This window comes from Octodon degus, unplaced genomic scaffold (assembly GCF_000260255.1).
Source record: "Octodon degus isolate 3935 unplaced genomic scaffold, OctDeg1.0 scaffold00277, whole genome shotgun sequence".
In the NCBI taxonomy this organism is placed as follows: domain Eukaryota; kingdom Metazoa; phylum Chordata; class Mammalia; order Rodentia; family Octodontidae; genus Octodon; species Octodon degus.
The window spans coordinates 898,191-918,202 of NW_004524853.1; the positions used below are offsets into that span (position 1 = coordinate 898,191).

Here is a 20,012-nt window from a genome sequence, read left to right on the forward strand (position 1 = left end):
GTGAGGTTATGCTTAACAGCCTAGGTTGTATGGTAATAACAATAAGCTTGTCTTCTGGATGGTTAACAACCTAAGTTTGCAGACCAAAATTAGAGCAAAAGGAGGGCCATGAGGAATGCCAATATTTTGGCCCTAGCCTTCCAAGGTCAATTAAGACTCAGGACATATGAGAACTTGTACTGTAACATCATGTAACTCCGAAGTGTCCCAAATTTTCTGATCAAGGAGATAATGAGGCCATAGAGGAAAATGATCGATGATGTATATTGTGCCTAAGGAGAGTCACATGGAGAGAAAACATTCTCTCAGGCTTTCACAGAGAGTACATTGGCCAAGCAAAGGCCGTGACTCATCCACATGGCTGATACTGATAAAGATGCTACAATCTGAAGTACAGGATCTGAGGATAAATCTTGAGGGGATTCAACTGAACTTATTAGACCCAAAAGCTGCAACTCTTGTTGCATAAGCCCTGCTTTACCTTGGTCTTAACCATCCATCAGAAAAATATAAAAACGAAGTATAAGAAGTAAAGCCATGCTGTTATGTTGAGCTGTGGGGGACTCAGGTCAACAATTTCTGACATTGCCAGTGAAGTGGAAGACCCAATACTATTATGGACTAGTGGACTCTTTTAGAATATTTTGCTGAGTAACACACGTATAATATTCAAATAATGGAACTTAACAAATAAAGGGGATACAGCTGAATGTCCATTTTGTATTTGTGTATTCAAAGTGGTTAGGATAGATATATAGTTACATTCTCTTAATGAATAGAGGGATTTGTTCTAATGGTGTTTGTAAATAGGATATCATCTCTGCATCATGTACAGCAATTAACTGTTAGGAAGAATGTATGCAATGTGTTAATTATTGAAACTTTCTTAACAATTTGTTATGAAACTTTCTCATTGATATTTGTTTCTCAACAAAATTATGGAAAATAAAACTATAAGCTTGTCTTCTTCATGGTTAACAACCTATATTTGCAGACCAAAATTAGAGAAAAAGGAGGACCACAAGGAAATCCAACATTTTGTCCCTAGCCTTCCAAGGTCAATTAAGTCTCAGGAGATATGAGAACTTGTATTGTAACATCATTTAACTTGGTACTGTCCCAAATTTTCTGATCAAGGAGATTACGGGGCCAAAGAGGAAAGTGATTGATGATGTAGAGTGTGCCTAAGGAGAGTCACATGGAGAGAAAACATTCTCACAGTCTTTCACAGAGAGCACATTGGCCAAGCAATGGCCGTGATTCATCCACATGGCTGACACTGACAAAGGTTCTATAATATGAGGGAAAGGATTTCAGGAAAAATCTTGAGGGGATTTGACTGACCTTATCAGACCTAAAAGCTACAACTCTTGTTGCATAGGTCCTGCTTTACCTATGGTCTTAATCATCCTGCAGAAAAGTATAAAAATGAAATATAAGATGTAAAGCCATGCTGTTATGTTGAGCTGTACGGGACTCAGGTCAACAATTTCTGACATTGCCAGTGAAACAGAAGATCCAATACTATTATGGACTACTGGACTCTTTTAGAATATTTTGTTGAGTTAAAGCACCTATAATATTCAAATAATGGAACTTAAGGAAAAGGGAAACAGATGAATATCCATTTTGTATCGCATCTTGTACTGCAATTAACCACTAGGAAGAATGTATGCAATGTGTTAATTATTGAAACTTTCCTACCAATTTGGTTTGAAACTGTCTCATTGCTATTTGTTTCTGAATTAAATTATGGAAAAAAAAGAATCAGAACACAGGAGAAAAAAAACGAAGTAAAAAATGAAGGTTCAAGATTCTTGTTCTGTCTCTTGTTTTCATTTATTACCTGTCATGCTACAATGCTGCATATGGTTATATTTCTAAATTTCTATGTAAAATATGTAATTGTTTACTTTTATTTTTATAAATATTTTTTAATTTTCAATTTTTTTAAATCTTCATATGCTGTAGAGACTTAAATTTTAACATATCAATACTTGATGGAAAATACCTGTTCCATGTTATGTCTAAGATGTTTGATATTCAGACAGATAGTGAGCTTAGCTCAACTGCCTACATTGTAGGTAATAATAAGCTACTCTTCTGGAGGGTTAACTACTTAAGTTTGCAGACCGAAAGTTAGAGAAAATGAAGGGCTGCAAGGACAGCCAACATTTTGGCCCTAACCTTTCAACGTCAGTGAGGACTCAGGACATAGGAGAGCCTGTACTGTGACATCATGTAACTCAGTTGTGTCCCAAATTTTCTGATCAAGGAGATTATGGGGCCACAGAGGAAAGGGATCGATAATGTAGAGTGTGCCTAAAGACAGTCACATGGAGAGAAAACATTCTCTGAGGCTATCACAGTGAGCAAATCGGTCAAGCAATGGCTGTGACTCATCCACATGGCTTATACTGACAAAGGATCTATAAACCACGGTACAGGGTTTCAGGGTAAATCCTGAGTGGATTTGACTGACCTTGTCAGATACAAAAGTTATATTTCTTGTTATATATGTCTTGTTTTATCTTAGTTTTAACCATCCAGCAGAAAAGTAGAAAAATGAATTGTAAAAAGTAAAGCCATATTAATATGCTGAGCTGTAAAAGGCTTAAGTCAACAATTTCTGACCTTATGCATCCTATTGATAACCCACTACTATTATGGACTAATGGACTATATTAGAACATTTTGCTGAATTCATGCACTTATAATATTTACATGACAATGGAATACTATCTCTTACAAAACTAAGCAAAAAAAAGGGATACAAATGGAGGACCATTTTGTATCTATATAGTCAAAATAGTTAGGATAGATATACAGCTACTTTCTCTTAATTCAATGAATACAAAGATTTGTACTAATAGTGTTTGTGGACAGGACATCATGTCTGCATCTTGTTCTATGAATAACCGCTATGAATGCAACAATATGCAATGTATTAATTATTGAAACTGTCCTACTAATTGGTTTTGAAACTGTCTCATTGCTATTTGTTTCAATAAAATTATTTTTAAAAAGCTTTAAGCTTCTTGGTACTTTGTAGACATGAGTGAATTTAAAATTTATCAGAGTAAGTAAAGATATTTATTGGTGAATCTAAAAAATAAAAAAGATTTTTTTTCCAAGTATTTTACCCTGGATGCCTGAGATCAATGAGCAATTTCCTGTTCAGTTGCCTAGATTTCTTTCTCTCTCACATCTGTCTTTCTATTTTGGTTCTGCCCACTAATCTTTAAATAACCTATAATAATGTGATAACACTTTAAAACTCTTAGTGGCCATAAAGAGTCAGAAGATAATTACCAGATTAAAAAAAATCAGGAATTCATTCAGCATACATTTCTGATTTTGCTCTCTTTTAATAAATATGGTAGGTAAAAATTTGTTGAATAACTATTCCATTTCTAGATTATTCAGTGTGTTACTTTTCTATGTATTGATACCAGTCTTCTGATAAAACAACAATTTCCCTTTTTACTTTGTTTCAGAAACTGGGCAGAAGAAAGGAAAAGGTATTTTAAAAATTAGACCAACTCTGAAGTTTGGGGCAAAAATAAAACTGGAAAGAAACATTAAGACATTTAATTCATTTACATGAAAACTCTGAAATAGTTACATGGAACACAAATATAAAGGGATCATTACTGAGCATATTCAATTTTCTTTGTTATTATTCACTGAAATTTTACTTAGTGAAAAAGTCTCGAGAAAACAACCTACTCCTCATCTCTGATAAGTGTCTAATTATTGATCAAGCTATCAATATCACCTAGGTCTAGACATTATGGTTAACATTGCTAAAGAGTCCAGCTTTACATTATGAGTCATTTTTATCAATATCTTCTTTAGAAACAGTTAGAAATTCTTTTACTGCAGTATTTTTTTTTCAGATTGGGTGTCCTGCCTATGTTTCTGTAGTTGTTTCTTTACTTCATCTGCTATGAGTTCTGAGAGTTATTTTTTATTTCAGAAAAGAATTGCGCTCTGATTTCCTCTATGTCTTCCTGCTGTTGCTTATTTACTATTGACGCTATTTATTCATGCATTTGAGCCGAGCTAGTGTCCTCCGCACTTGTTCTGGGTGGGCACTGGGTTTCTTCCATATGTTTCTGCATTTGATTCTTTAGTGCAGATGTTATTAATTCAGGGATTTCTTTTTTTATTTCCAATCTGAGGTCTTCTATATCTTTCTGTAGCTGTTTCTTTATTTCAGAAGCCGTTGATTCATTGCTTTCAGCTGTGTGATTTCCAATTTTTTCTGTGTTAGTGTCCTCTGCACTTGTTACAGTTGGGCTTGGGTTCTGAGGTTGCATTTTGTTCCTTCTTGTCATTTTGTGTGGCACTGTCTTCTGCCCTTTGTTGTAGATCTTTGCTGTAGTTATAACCTTCGCATGTACTGAAGTTCAGGTGCAGATCTACAAAGTTTGGACTTATCCAGCTGTGTCTGGCTTGGGTCTGACTGCTATGTTCAGCTCCTTCCCACTGCTGCCCTTGAGGGTGAACCTGTTGTGCCCCTGTGGCAAGATGTTTTGCTCCTGGACTAGCAGGTTGGATCTATCCTCTACACTCTCTGCAGGGATTGCAGCTGCAGGATTACACCCCAGGCATGTATGCCAGGCCTGAGCTGTGCCTGGAGGGGGCAAGGTGAAGTAGGGGGAAGAGGAAGCTCTCTCACACACTCACAGGACCTGGGCTAGGACTGGGTCTGGGGGTTCCCAGAACACGGCAGAAATTCCTACTCGGCGGGCAAGGTAGGGGAGGTGCTGCGGGGTGGTGTGGGGTGGCCCAAACTGCACCTGGGCTGGGACTGGTCCTGCTGGTGCAGGGTAGCAGGAAGCTCTCCCACACACTCACCATACCTGGGCTAGGACTGAGTCTGGGGGTTCCTGGAATGTGGCAGAAATTCCTACTCAGCGGATGGGTGGGGGAGGTGCTGCGGAGTGGTGGGGGGCGGCCCAAGGGGGTGGGAGAGTGTCCGGCCCACGCTGCACCTGGGCTGAGATTGGTCCTGCCGGCACAGGGTAGCAGGAAGCTCTCCACACATTCACCTGACCTGGGCTAGGACTGGGGGATGAGTCATTTTTAAACACAGGAAATTTGAGGATGAATTCAGGAAGAAAGAAAAATAAATGCAACACCAAACAGAACAGAGATGCACATTGAAATCCCTAGTGTATTCATCCTGGAGTTATTTGTACAAAGGCCAATTGTTCCTGTAAAGCAAATGTAGCAACTAGAAGAAACAGAGAGCTCTTAGGTGGTCCCTTCTATAGGCCAGAGATGAAGTCTGTAGCTACTCTGGGAACCCCAGTTTACCAGAAATTGATGTCTCCTCAGTTCTAGTTTTTAAACCAGCTTCCAACCTGGAGATCTTGCAGGCACTGATTTATCGCTTTGAAGTTTTCCTCAGTTTACTTTCTTTATTTTTTGTCTCTCAATCCAATATGATTCTAGCAGATAATTCCCATGTCTCCTCCATGGTGTGCTTCATAGTGGACTTTGAAGACAGGCCAATTTATCTTTGTGAATGGGTGGAACACACTTTCCACTTGTGTGCTTAATTTCAGAGTTTTCTGGGAAGTTTAAGGGTTTAGCTGCCCACATAATGACACCTTCCAACATTTAGAAGGGATTAAATAGCACAGTGAGCTCTGTTTTCATCCTCTACATCTTCTTGGGAACTAACTTGATTCCCTATTCATCAGAGAAGGAATAATATTTAGTCTTTATGGTCCTTATTGAAGAATGCTTCTTTTTATTCTCAAATCTAAAAGAGTTTATGAATATCTAAGAGATAAAATGGTTATTGTATATTTATTTGTAAATACCTCTAAGATTTTAATATCTTATTAGACAAGTTAAAAAAATCTCCAAATATTGTCATAAAAGCTTCTGAGCATTTTTTTTTCTGAAAGAGAGACATTATGTTTTCTTTTACCAAGTTGAAGGATTTTACAAAAGAAGGTAACAACATCATTAAGTTCTTGATGTCACCTATTATTAGCATAGATAGAAGGAAGCGGGCCACAGAATTTCTAGTTATTTTAGTCTGTCTGGTTCATGTTCTAGAGAGTATAGAGGCATTTTTTTTTTGCCATTGGTTGATGTACCCTTCTAATCTGACAGAGTTGCTCTGATTCTTTGGATCAGCGTACTGGAGAAAGGCAACTTGGCTTAATGAGAGAGAACATCATGGGGGAAGGAGCATAAGCTATGGGCTCACATGAAGTTACTTTTCGCCAGATGATCATGGCTAAGTACCAGTTGGTCTTGGGATATAATTTCCTTATTTTTAAAATAGCACAATAAGGCCAGGGAGATAGCTTGGCAGCACAGTGCCTGCCTGGCAAGTACAAGATCCTGAGTTTGATTCTGGGTAAATCAATCAATCAATCAACCAACCAACCAACCAACCAACCAACCAACCAACCAACCAATCAATCAGCATAGCAAAAGTTACAAAAGCAATTGTTTTCAGTTAAAAGTTACCTATGTAAAAATAGATATATGAGTGGAATTAAGAACACTGTCTACTATGTGACCCTTGAACTCCAAGAAATTATTACTTTCTGGAGGAAGGAAAAATACAAAGAAAAATGTCAACTTGTTCAAGGCATTTTAAGCTAAATTCCCATAAGTGGGAGAGGGTCATGTGAGAAGAAATCAGTGGGCTTCAGGGATGAGTTGGGGCTTAACTATGGATTAGACTCTCCAAAGGAAACACTAGAAAAGTAGTTGTGGAAGGTAAATATCTAAAAAAGAGCATAAACTCCAAGATGGCACTGGGTTCATGTGAGATAAAGCACCCAAATTAGCAAAGGAATTTCTGCAGTTTTTCAACTTCCACTATGAACTTGAAAAATTTGTTTTACAAGGTTGTCTACACAGTTATTTATTTATTTGTTTATTTATTTATTTATTTATTTATTTATTTATGTATTTTAAGGAAGAGCCTACAGGTTGTTCAGGTTTTACTACTAGATCAGACTCCTATTGATTCTCCTGTTTACAGCCTCCCGAGTGCTGGGATTATAGGCACATGCTACCACACCCAGTCTCAATTGGTGTCTCAGCACACCCTGGGGGCAGGGCCAGCAAGGCTGGCTTGGGCATTGAACCCCTGGACCCTGTGCCTGCTTGCAGACACAGTTATTTATGAAGCTTGTATTTACTAGACTACTATCTAATTTTATTCTTGTGTAGAATGAATAAGACATGAGGTCCGTTTTCCTGATTTTGCAGTCTAATATGAAAGTCAACCAACCTCAAGAAAGAAAAGCTATCATGTACATGAGTGATCTAGGAAGTTTTACTTTTGTGTGTGTGTGTGTGTGTGTGTGTGTGTGTGTGTTCCAGTGTTCTAGTGATTATGGTATGTGTGTGTGTGTGTGTAGGCCATTTTTTAAAAATGAGATTTGTATAAGAAGCATTTAAAAAACAAAGTCTTAATAAGAATTTCATTACCTGAGAGGCAGAATCTTGTTAACAGTGGAGAAGCTCAGGCACCACTACAAATCTATTGAATCTGAATCTATACTTTTATAAGATTTTTTGGGAATTCATATGTATAATAAATTTAAGAAACAGATATGAAACTATCAGTTAATCCACATAGATTTCTTCGATTATATTGGCAAAAGCTTCTTCACTTAAGGACAATCGGAAGCAAGACTGCAATGTGTTAGTTGAATAAATAGGATGTAAGGAGTGACATGTGAATAACCTTGGGATTTGGGGCAGAAGCAAAGAAGAAATATAGGATCAAAAAATTGTTTAAGGTAAAAGATGCTCATTCATGCATGTAAAGGTAAGATGAGAGGGTGTGTCAACAAGAATATATGGAGAAAAGCAAAGGATCAGGAGGAGGGTGACAGGACAGTTAGCCTGTAATGGGGGCAGTGACACTTCTTTCATTAGAATAAGCCCAATGGTGGGTAGGAAGGATGCCCATCCTACAGACTTATAGGGGGAATTTGATCAGCTTCAGGCACACTAATGGCCTCTTCTCAGTGAAGTAGCAAGTTTACACATCAGATGTGAGCAAGAAACAAAAGGATAAGGGTTTTGAAGAGTGACTAATAATAAAATAATCCTTCTAGAAAACAAAATCAGACTACATAGGAACTATGGTCGAATTATTTGATAGTGTTCAGTACTTTTTAAAATTCAGCAATCAACATTTATAGTAAAATCTCCCAGTTGCAAGACTCTTATTTTCCTCTCTTGCTGCACTCATGTGTATGGGTACAGGTGTGGAGAAGGCAGATGGCTGGGTTCATGTAAGGTTGGAGTTCATAATGAGAAGTCATCCTTTAACATTGCGGTGCATCTAAATCATGTTCTTAGCAACTGTTTCTGTCTCAGAAATTAAAGGTTAGATGCAGAGATATCTAGCTTAATGATAAGATGATGATTATCTCTCCTCTGCACTTGGGTTTTCCACGCATCTTCTGGAAGACTTAAGATATATTTATGTAGGCATTATCAGCTCCATTTTGCTAATGAATAATGAATATAAAAGGGTTCAGCAAACTGCAAGTATACTATAATTCTGAGTCAAATTGAGCTCTATATAACAAAATCTGCTTACCTCCCATAACCAGAGCCATTTCATTATAACAATGAAAGTAATTTTTTTAAAGGAGAGAAAACAAAACCCAATTTTTTTCATTTGTTTTAGTTTAAAAGCAAAAAGCTGCTGATTTTCCTCAGATTTTTTTTCTCTTTCATTGGCATGAAATTGAGTGAAAGATGACATGAGTTTTCCCTTTTCATCTTTCAACATTCAGTGAAGAAATATGAAATCCTGGAAAGCTTGTATCTTGTATTTCCTTACTATTGTGTGAGGAATCAGAAAGGAAGGTTCAAGCTAGGTTGTAGGAAATCCTCAATGCTTGCTTTGCCATGCTAGGGATGAACCAAAGGCCTTGTGCATGCTTAGGCAAGAGCTCTGACACTGAGCTACATCCCCAACTCCGTCCTAGGATTTAAGAAATGATTTATCTATGGCTTGGTACATCTTTTCTTGCACGATATAAAAGATTTGTCATTTATAGATGTCACCCTAAAGCCCACGGACTCATACATAGGTCTTTCCAGAGCGGTTAAATCTAGTGTATGTGATGTTGGGATTAAAGGTGTGACATTACTGAATTAATGCACTGATCAGTGTAGCATAGTTTTGGGTGTGAATAATGGAAAGCCCATCCGTGGTTGTGAGGGCACAAAAGGCTGGTAGCCTGGAAGGAATAAAAGGGTTTCCCAATAGGGATGTTGCTGCTGCTGCCTCTGCTGCTGCCACCTCTTGCTTGCTCTTCCATGGACTTTCTCTTCTGTGGTACCACTTATCTTGGTGTCAGCTGACCATGGACTGAAACCAATACAAACTGTGAGGTGAAGTAACACTTCCCTCTAACTTGTGGGAGTCAGCTATTTTTGTCTCAGCAATAGGAAAAATAATAAGAAAACTGGCTTAAAGTACAACGTATCAAGCAGTGTAATTCCAAGGTAAGTATCAGACATTAGAAATTGGGGAACATAGTCAGATTTCTCCAGGAGTCTGGGAATGGAAAGAAGAGGGTAGGCAGAAGCCAGGAGGGAGGCATGTGGCTGGGCACAAGGGTGCCATTCATTTGCTGATCTAGTTGATGCCCTGAAAAAGAAGAGTGCAAGATCTCTGTTTCCAAGCCTTCCCATCCTCTGAGAAGACAGATAAGCTAAAATTCTGTGAAATTGAAATACATTATATTGTGAAGCTAAGCAGAGCCAGGTGTGCTAGGACCACAAGTCTCTAGTCTGCCAGCTCTGGTGCAGCATACTGTTATCTATAACAAGGATTTAAATCACCAATGTTAAAAAGGACAGATACTTCTTAAAAATCTTTAAGTGGCTTATTTGAGAAATACTATCTATAGATGATCCTTGACTTATGATGATTTACTTTTGGATTCTTCAATTTCATGATGGTACAAATCGATGTGTTCAAACAAAACCACACTTTAGACTTTTCAGTTTTTATTTTCTTCCCAGACTAATGCTATAGTGTGCAGTTCTAATGCAACAGGATTGTGAGCCACAGCTCCCAGTCAGCCACTCAATCAGGAGGGACCAACCATTGACCGTCTGTTTAATGTGTGTTAAATTATGACCTTTTTCAGGTGACCTGGATTAAATGCATCTTTGATTTATGGTATTATTATTTTATGATGTATCAATTGGGATGCAACTCGATGGTAAGTTGAAGAACATCTGTCCTTAAAATACCTGCAATTAGACATCTTTTTAAGATTTAAAATAGAAATTTTTACTCTAATACTTGAGTAAAATTGAGTAATTATTTGAGTAACTTTTTTTCTTTCATAGTTGAGAAAAAAGCTACCTTCAAACTCAATGTAAAGAGAAAGAGAATTAAGGAAAGTATTCTTCAAGCAAATCATGGGATTCTTTTTAACAAGAGGGTGGTTGTTATTGTCTCAATTACTCTCATTGCAGGGACAAAATACTCAATCCCAAAAATTAAGGAAGGAAAGGTTTATTTAGCTCACAGTTTGTGGAGGTTTCAGTCCATACACAGCGGGCTCCAAGGATGACTGGCACATGGAGAGGACAGCAGCTCATGGCAGTGCAAAACAGCAAAACAGCAAGAGCAAATGGGAGGAGTAGCAGCAACAGTGGCCACAGAGAGCAAGTCTGTCTCCCTTATGCTGCATTCAAGCTGTCCGCCCCAGACTGGGTATAGCACTCACACCCATAATCCTGGCTGTACTCAGACCCATAATCCCAGCAGCACTCACACCCATATTCTCAGCAGTGGATCAGGAATTAATAACAAAGTCCAGTAGTTAGCCCTATATCTGCAGGCTTTAGGGGGACAACTAGACAAACCACAACAGGTATAGAGCCAAAAAGAGCTTCTTTATGAAAGAAAGTAGAAAAATCTTTATTCAACAATGATTCGCATTTATATGCCAAAGAATTTCCAAACCTGATCAATTTGTCATCACGAACTTCTAGAGGTAGTCAACAAGAGCATCACGGACACTGCAGGCGAGTTTTCCAACAATAATGATATTATGTTTTCTCTGCATAAAGAATAGTTTTAGCAGCATTAGGTATCAGATAAGTCGAATCCATAAACACACAAAAGCCACAGTGGCAAAAATTAGTCTGTTAACAAAGATTCACCTGTGATATTATTTCCAGGAACACTGAAAATTTAAATAGTGTTCTATCTTAGGTGCTTTTCTTCCTGTTCTATAAATTGACTCAAATGTTCGTGATTCTATGGATTTATTTCTTCTGAGTAGATGTCATATTCTCACTGCAATTCTATCAGCCTGTGGAGCCCAGCTTCAAAGCAGTCTCCTCCTCATTTACCCCAGAGACCAAAGTCCTATACTCACTATTCATTCAGGTAAGTTAAGGCTACAGATACAGGCATAGAATCCGATGTAATTATCTCTTGAGTAGAATAGAAGAGGCACCACAGAGGGAAATGGGACAGCACTATGATTTCATAGCTAAAATTTCCAAAACATTGGGAAGAAGGACAATCCTCTTACATGTTCTGTTCCTGACAGGAACAGACAGGATCACAACAATCAGCCATCTGTCCTAGCGAGAGGGAGTGCAGAGGAGTGTTGCAGCACTGGCAGCGTTGGGCAAGGTCTTGACTAGGCCCAGCTGGTACTAAGAGAGAAGTAAGCAGAGCAACCTTAACGATCTGATATTAGAGTTGTTCACTAAAACTAAGAACCTGGCGAACCACTCGATCATGACCTTCCCAAAGACATCTGCATCCGACTTTGGGAACCTGTGCACATGGTGCTTTACAAACAAAAGTGACTTCGCAGATGTGACTGAGTTATAAAGAGCTTAAAATGGGGAGATTATCCCAGATTATATGGCTGAGCCAGTGTAGTCACAGAGTCTCTCATACAGAAAAACAGACAAATCAGGGTCATGAAATGTGTCGATGGAAATGGAGATCAGAGTAACACAGGGCCATGAGCCAAGGAACATAGGATGCTCTAGAGGCAGGAAAGGTAAGGAAATAGGTCCTTTCCTTAGAACTCCCCTGAAGAAACATAGCCTTCTTATGTCTTTTGGGATATATGAGCAACACAACTGTAAGAAACAAACTTGTGTTGTTTTAGGCAACTAGATGTGTGATCATTTGTTACAGCGATGATAGGAAACTAATACAAGCTCCAAAGCTTTGTGACATGAACTGCTAGTAAGGTCTTTTTACACCTTGCTTTCCTGCCATCACATTTTTTGACAAACTCACAAAATTCCAATTTAACTTTTATTGATTATGCTTATCAATGTATTCTTTGTCTTTACTTAATTTCTCCAGAAGTAGGAACCAAGATTATAATTCCAATGTATATCATTCATTGTGGGAGAAATCTTGGAAAGCACAGGCAATTAGAGCGGGAAAGTGAGACAGGGAAAGAAAGGATCCTAAAAAAGCACTGTTGATATTGGGGACCACTGGATCTTCAGTTGCTGAGGAAGTTTCAGTAATCATGTGGAACACGTATGTCATAGCTTTCTCCCAAGAAGCTAAGGAGCCTGGTGTTTACACACCAGTTCTCATTCATTTATTTTCAACCCTCTGGGAGTACGGGAAGGTCATAATTTCCTGCATTACTGGCTTGTACAGTTCCTAAGCAGACTACACTGCAGAGATACGAGAAAGCTCTTGGTGAAGAATTCCAGGGATAGTGGAAGTATTTGGGCCCCTGCAGACAGTCCCTCTACAAGTGATACATGTAGTGCTGACAAATCTGATGAACCCCCAATTTTAATTGTTAAAACAGCTTTTCAGTTTCCACCACTATCATTGTTTCATCCCATCAAGAGTTTTAATATTTAATAGCAACAAATTTCTTGAATTTGTTGTAGACTACTTCTAAAATGACATAGTGTTTATGTGAGCCTTTGTAGTCAGTCCTAATCCAATGGATTTATTTTTCTTCCTAGGTCCATAAACATATTTTGTGAATCATTTCACCATTACTTTATCTTTCTTTAAACTGCCTGAAACAACACACACACACACACACACACACACACACACACTTCATTTTTGTACCAGAATTACAAGAACAGGAGGCTCTGCTGCTCCATTTCCAGATTTTGCTCATTCCCAATGGTTGTTCTGAACATTTCTCAGAAATCTCTCACACTTGTTCCAGAGCGAACCCTCTTGTCTGTTCCACTCTGATCTTTTCTTGCTACCCTGCTGCTGTGATATAAGGGTCTGAAAATGCCAGCTATCTATTTAAGTTTTCTACTGTCATTACTCCCACCAAATACTCAGCATGGGGTCAGAACCTTGTCTTCTTCCTACCTCTGCTTCTGAAGCCTCAGATGGGCCTGACTTTCCACAGAACAACCTGCCTCCCTCCTTTCATGTTTGCTTTTGTAGTTTCTATTCTCTCTGCACCAGCTTTCTTGGCCTTCGATAATGTGTGGTTTTTTTCTCCTCTCCGCCTGAGCACCTTCAATGATGTTCTCTCTCATACTGAATAAATTCTAACCCAACTCTAGCTTGAAAGGTTCTGAGTCATCTCACCCCTCCAGCACCTCTCCAATCTTTCCCTTACTACTCTGCATCTTTTGTCCCTTTGCCACAGCCACCTGGGCTTCCTTGTTCAGCTATGAACACACAGCCACGTAGCTTCTTCTGGACCCTGGGGATGCTCATCTGTCTGAGTGGCGCACTTTTTGCTGATGCTCTTCTAGCGTGCTGAGTCACTTCTTTCAGGCTTCCTCAAATACACAGCACCATCTGCTTAAAGTGGCTCACCTTTCGTGTGTCTCACCCCGTGTCCCACTTAACCTTAGTTTTCTTCTTGGCTCTTACTGTTTTTAGCCATAGTTTGGGGTATTAGTGTTTTATTTTATTACATTTGATTTCTGCCTTTCTTAAAGACAGAAACTTCATTTTCATTGTTTTTTCTCATCTACTTTAAACAATGTCTGTTCTGTAATATTTGCAGTACAAAATTGTGGGCAGCTTAGTATTTAAAACAAGCTTTTCTTTCCTTTATGTTTAATCTATGTATGAAATTAAAGGTAGTATTTGATTGCTACTACCATTATATGCTTAGAGATGCCAGGATCCAGGGCCTTTCAAGATCCTGCTTGGTGCCTACTCCGTATAGGAGGTTTCTGTGCACAGCACCCTCTAAGATTAATCCAGGAATCTCCACAGCTGAAGGCCCAGGTTGTCCTTAACTTCAGACAAAGAGATCATTTCTTTGATAAATCCAAGGTCAGCCTATTCCTTACTTCTGAAAGTGATCTTTAAAAAAAATAACTAAAAGTGTAATATCCATTCTGTTCTGGGAACATACTGATTCTATTCATAAGTGTCCTCTGATGTCCCACCTTCAAATACTTATTTAAAGGAAACCTTGGGCTGGAGAGATAGCTCAGCAGTCTAAGTGCCTGGCTGGCAAGCACCCGGGTTCAATCCCCAGGACTGCATGCCATTCTGGCCTCAGAACCCTGGGTGCATCATGCCCACCACTGAAATTGGGAATGATGACATGCACACCTTTAATCCCAGCACTGGGGTGGCTGAGACAGGAGGATTACTATGAGTCTGAGCTGCATAGTGAGATCCTATACTAAATAAATAAATAAATAAATAAATAAATAAATAAACCGTCCCCGAGTCAGAACTATTTGATTTTCCAATTCACATTATGCTGAACACAGCCCTTTTCCTTTTTAAATGAGATTTCTCTTTCAGACTAGGGAAAAGGAGACAGGTATAACCCTCTCTGTTCCTTACTATCTCCTTTGAGCAAATGCTTCATTGCACAAATATTATAACCTGAAATAACTTTCTGACAGAGATATATAAGTTCATACATAGAAAAACACATACCTATACTTGCCTTTAAATATCCTGGAATATAGGTCTGTAAATACACTTAACTAACAAGAGACAGTAAAACATCTCACATCTCAGGATGACAACATTCAATTTTGGTTTCTTTACTATACCTAGGGCTTCTCCAAAAATAACAGGGAGCAACTTGTCTCATAAATACATATCATAAGAAAATATCAAAAAGCCCTATTTAGAACAAGAGAAAATCTTCATTAAAGTTCCACCATGTTTTCTTCTTAAACCATAAATTGTTTTTAATGTTTATAATGGAAAATTTCCAAACTTCATAAAAAATAAAAACCTTTGGCACTTCAGTATCTAATAAGGTAGTTTTGAGAAAATGATCATATTTTTGAACTCTTTGCAATATATACTAGTATGCTAAGTAACCCCTTTCTCTGTTACTGGGAACTCAAAATCAGCATACAAGGAGATCCTTTTATCTAATTATTGCCTATGAATTTGTTCTAAATCCAGATAAGTTATTTCCAGCCCTTATATTTGTGGCCAGCTCAAGGAATGATAGGTGGTAGCTGAAAGGATCTTGGATGTTACTTCTCTCTCATTCTTCAAGACTTTGTTCACCTCCCCGTCTCAGTCAGATCTCCTGTCGATGCCCTGTTATATAGTAAACCCTGGCTCTTCAACCCCTTCTGGACTTGGGACTCTCTGTGTTATTTTATCCTGATGGGGATCATCTCTTAATAATGTCCACATATCCTTTAATTGTCTAAAGAGGGAAATCTTCATTCTCCATCCTTGAGTGTAGCTGGACTTAGTGACTTTCTTGTAGTGAACAGAATGTGGAAGACGTGATGGGCTGTCACATCCGTGATTAGGACAGAAAAAGGCTCTCTCTCTCTCTCTCTCTCTCTCTCTCTCTCTCTCTCTCTCTGTCATTTTCTTTTAGTAACATAAGCTGAATATAGTTAACAATCTATGGAGAGACTCATGCGAGATCATGAAATCTGCCAATAGTCATCTAAGCTTTTCAGGTGACAACTTTAGTTGCTCATTTCACCTCAACCTCGTGAGAAATCCTGAGGTCTGAATTAGCCAGGATGCTGCTCCCAGATTTCTGATCATATGAAATGATGTAAGACTTCATTCTTACTGTAAGCCACTAAGTTTGGACATAACTTCTCAGAACAAATAACCTACATAATGATAGAGGTTTTCTTTTCATTCCACATATAAGCTCTCAATATTTGGTCTGCTTTGTCCAATGTGGTAGCCATCAGACACATCTGGATATTCAACAATGAATGAATATATGGCTTTTGTGACTAAGGAATTAAATATTCAGGCTTAATGTGCATTAAAAGATAGTCTATTATACCACTAATTTATTGTCTGTTTTCCTCATCTAAAGATAGGAATTTGCTTACTTTTATTTTTATTTTATTTTGTGGTACTGGAGATAGAACCCAGGACCTTGTGCTTGCCAGGCAGGCACTTACACTGCTGAGCCATCTCCCCAGCCCGTAAAAATAGGAATTTCAATTTCTTGAAAATAGAGATTTTTATGTTCCTTCACAAATACACATGAGGGCCTAGAATGGCATCTGGTCCCTAGGAGGCACTCCCTGTACACTGAAAGTGTATTTTCGTGTGGAAAATAATAACACCACCATACAAACCTTTCTTTCTTTTCTTTTTCTTTCTTTTTTTATTTTTTATTTTAGGGAAGGGTCTACAGAGTGTTCAGGGTCTCACTACTAGATCGGACTCGTAGTGATCTGCCTGTTTACAGCCTTCCAAAAGCTGGGATTATAGGCACGCACCACCACACCCAGTCTCAGTTGTCCTCTCAGCGTGCTCTGGGGGCAGGGTCAGCATGGCAGGCCCAGGAATCAAACCCCATCCCCTGTGCCTGCTTGCAGGCACTTTAATCTGCTAAGCTGTTTGGCTGGCCCTCCAAACATTTATTTCTCACAATTCTAAAGGCTTAGAAGTCTATGACCAAGGTACAGCTGATTAAATTCTTCTTAAAGTTATTTGTTATGGTTGTAAAGTGATGTCTTCTCTTTTTTATTACTTGAAAGAGGTAAAATAGCTTTTCCAAACAGGCTAATAGGATAGTATCATGCAATGTGATTACCACTACTCTACTCTTAGGGATGACCTCAAGGCATTGTCACATGGTGGATTGGTCCTCTCTCAGAAGCCTCTAGAGGGTGACCCCAGGGTTTAGTGCATTACAACTGCACTTCCTCTGAACTACATCTCCAGTGTTTCTTACGTCTTTTTGTAAGAGCACTCATGTCATGATAAGGGTTCCTGAACTAACTGTCTCCAAAACATGCCAGTTGTGGTGCCACATCTATAAACCCAGTGCTCAAACAACCGAGGCCAAAGGATCACAGCCAGTTCAACACCAGTCTGGGCTACATGGTGAACAAATCCATGAACTAAGCAAGACACTGTGTCAAAAAAAATCCCCCAAATTTGAAATAAATTGAACTAGACTGTCATGAATTTTTTTCTATACTTAAAACTATGTAATCCTATCTCCCTTGAAACAACATTACTAGCAATGTTCAATCAACTTTCCCTGTTAGTGAATGAAGCCTCCAGCAGATGTCTAGAGAATTGAATTTCCTGAACACTAGTAAGTTCTGTTCCAGTTTTGCTGGCCAAAGTAGGCAAATAACCACTATTCTAGCTAGATGTGACTGGGCAGTTCCAAGTGTGTAAAAATGTCACGCCTTTTTCCTTCCACTCTCATGTACCTGCTCACTGTCTCAGGCATATACTCAGTGTAGAGGATTGTTGTACAGGTATCTCCTCGGAATACAATTCTGTATTACATCATACTGCTTTTAAATAAACACATGTTTACATTTCCCCAGCCTGATCATGTATCTCACCAGTTTGTGATTTTTTTGTAAGTCATGATTTTCTTCTTTTTTATGCTAAAATTCATGATAAATAAAGATTTTTGAAGCTATATTCCTTGTTCCTGCTTTCTTTTAAGGATTATTTTAGTCCTTAACAGTACTGATTTTTTTCCTATCTATGCTTATATCCATTTCTTATCAGATTTTTTTGTTCATTTGGAGCCTTTTCTCTCTTTTCTGCATAATATTTTGAATCCACTGGGCCAACTTGTGAAGCTCTAGGTTTAAAAATGTTACTTTTAGAGACAAAGGGAACGCGGCTGCCTCTGCCTCCGTGATGGGTAGGGCTGAGGCCACCAGGAACTTCGAATGTGTCGGGGATCACCCTTACCAGACTTGCCCAGGAGAGAACAGCTCGGAGAAAAGACCACCCGTTTGGCTTGGTGGTCCCTACCAAGAATCCTGACAGTACAATGAATCTGATTAACTGGGAGTGCGCCGTCCCAGTGAAGAGGAGGACTCCCTGGGAAGGAGGTTCATTCAAGCTGCGAATGCTTTTAAAGATGATTATCCATCCTCACCACCAAAATGTGAATTTGAGTCACCACTCTTCCACCGAATGTGTACTCCTCTGGCCCAGTGTGTCTGGCCATCCTGGAGGAGGATAAAGACTGGAGGCCAGCCATCACGATCAAACAGATCTTATTAGGAATACAGGAACTTCTAAGTGAACCAAATACCCAAGACACAGCTCAAACAGAGGCCTACACGATCTACTGCCAAATGGAGTGGAATATGAGAAAAGGGTTCAAGCACAGGCCTAGAAGCTTGCACCTTCGTAAGCAGTGGCCTTGGGCTCTGCACAAAGGAAGAGATTGGTTTTTCAAGAACTTTACATCTTTTGCAAATCTAGAGCCGCTCCTACATCACTTGTCGCTTGGGAGGGCTGGGCGAGGGCCATCTTCATTCCCGCCACTGGCATACGGTTTTCATCTGCTAAATCACCCATTTTCATATAGGGTCTTTTCCTTCAGTCTTTTTTATTTTTGATTGTTATGTAAAACTTGCTTTTATTTTAATATTGATGTTGGTATTTCAACTGCTGTCAAATTACAAACCTGTTTTTTTTAAATTTTTTAATAGATTGCAAATTGAAAACGAATTATTTACAAACATAACTGAATATAACAATAAAAACTGTCCAAAATAAAAATGAAGAAAGAATTTACAGATCAGTCATAATAGTTCAGTGTCAAAACCAAGAAACTTATATTCATATAATTAGAATTCTCAAAGTAGAAAGGAGTAGGCAATAACTATTTAAAAATTTAAAATTTCTGAATTTAGTTCAACTAAATTACAAACCTTTATACTTGGGTAAGTCCCCTAAGGAGCTAGTCCTGTATTCTCGGAGGCAGGCATGGTTCCTGCTGGTCAGAGCTGTCTACAGCCTCTAGCTGGCTGTATGAGAAGAAAATGTCCTGCTCCTACCATCCCTCATCCGGATTCCTCAGAACCTGGGCTGTGTTGCTTATGAGCCTCAGATCCAGTCAGCTAGTGTCTCAATTTTGCATCACTTCTTTGGTGTTTATAAGGCATTTTGTCTGTGTCGCTGTTTAGAGTAAATAAACTAATATTAAAAAAGTTACTTTCAGCTGTGGTATTATCAATTTGATAACTTTTTCTGTAAATCTCCTCCAAACTTACAGTTTTTCATGGAAATGAAGAGAAACACCTCTCTTTAACTGAAAAGAAGAGAAATATTTCAAGAATTTTAAGAGCAACAGGGCTAAATTTGTGTGTATTTTGCATGAGTTGTCTAATGATCCCCAGCACTACACACACACACACACACACACACACACACACACACAAGAAAAATAAATTCGATCATGCATTATTGCCTTATATATCTTTTAGTTTCCACATCATCCTCTTAGGTTGGTTAAACATATTTATTATATTTGACAATGTATATGAACTCATTATAACAAGTAGGATAAAAAAGGTGGATTTATATGGCCTGGCAAGAAACCCTCACTTCTAGTTATCCAGTATGTTCTGCATTTATTTAGTTCTTTCTCCCTGATCGCATTGTTTTATTGCTTGTTCTCATGATTTCGGTTAGTTTACTTTCACAGCGTTTGGATTTCTTTGATTTTCTGAACCTTTTTCCAGTCCTCATTTGCATTTACAATCTCTCCTTTTTTTTTTTTTAAACATTTATTTATTTATTGTGTGTGTCTGTGTGT

General features: G+C 38.5%; 1 pseudogene; it reads left to right on the forward strand.

The window, feature by feature from the left end:
• LOC101581405 overlaps positions 1-18,602 on the forward strand; it is a 67,687-nt pseudogene extending 49,085 nt beyond the window's left edge.
• The last annotated feature ends 1,410 nt before the right edge of the window (positions 18,603-20,012 follow it).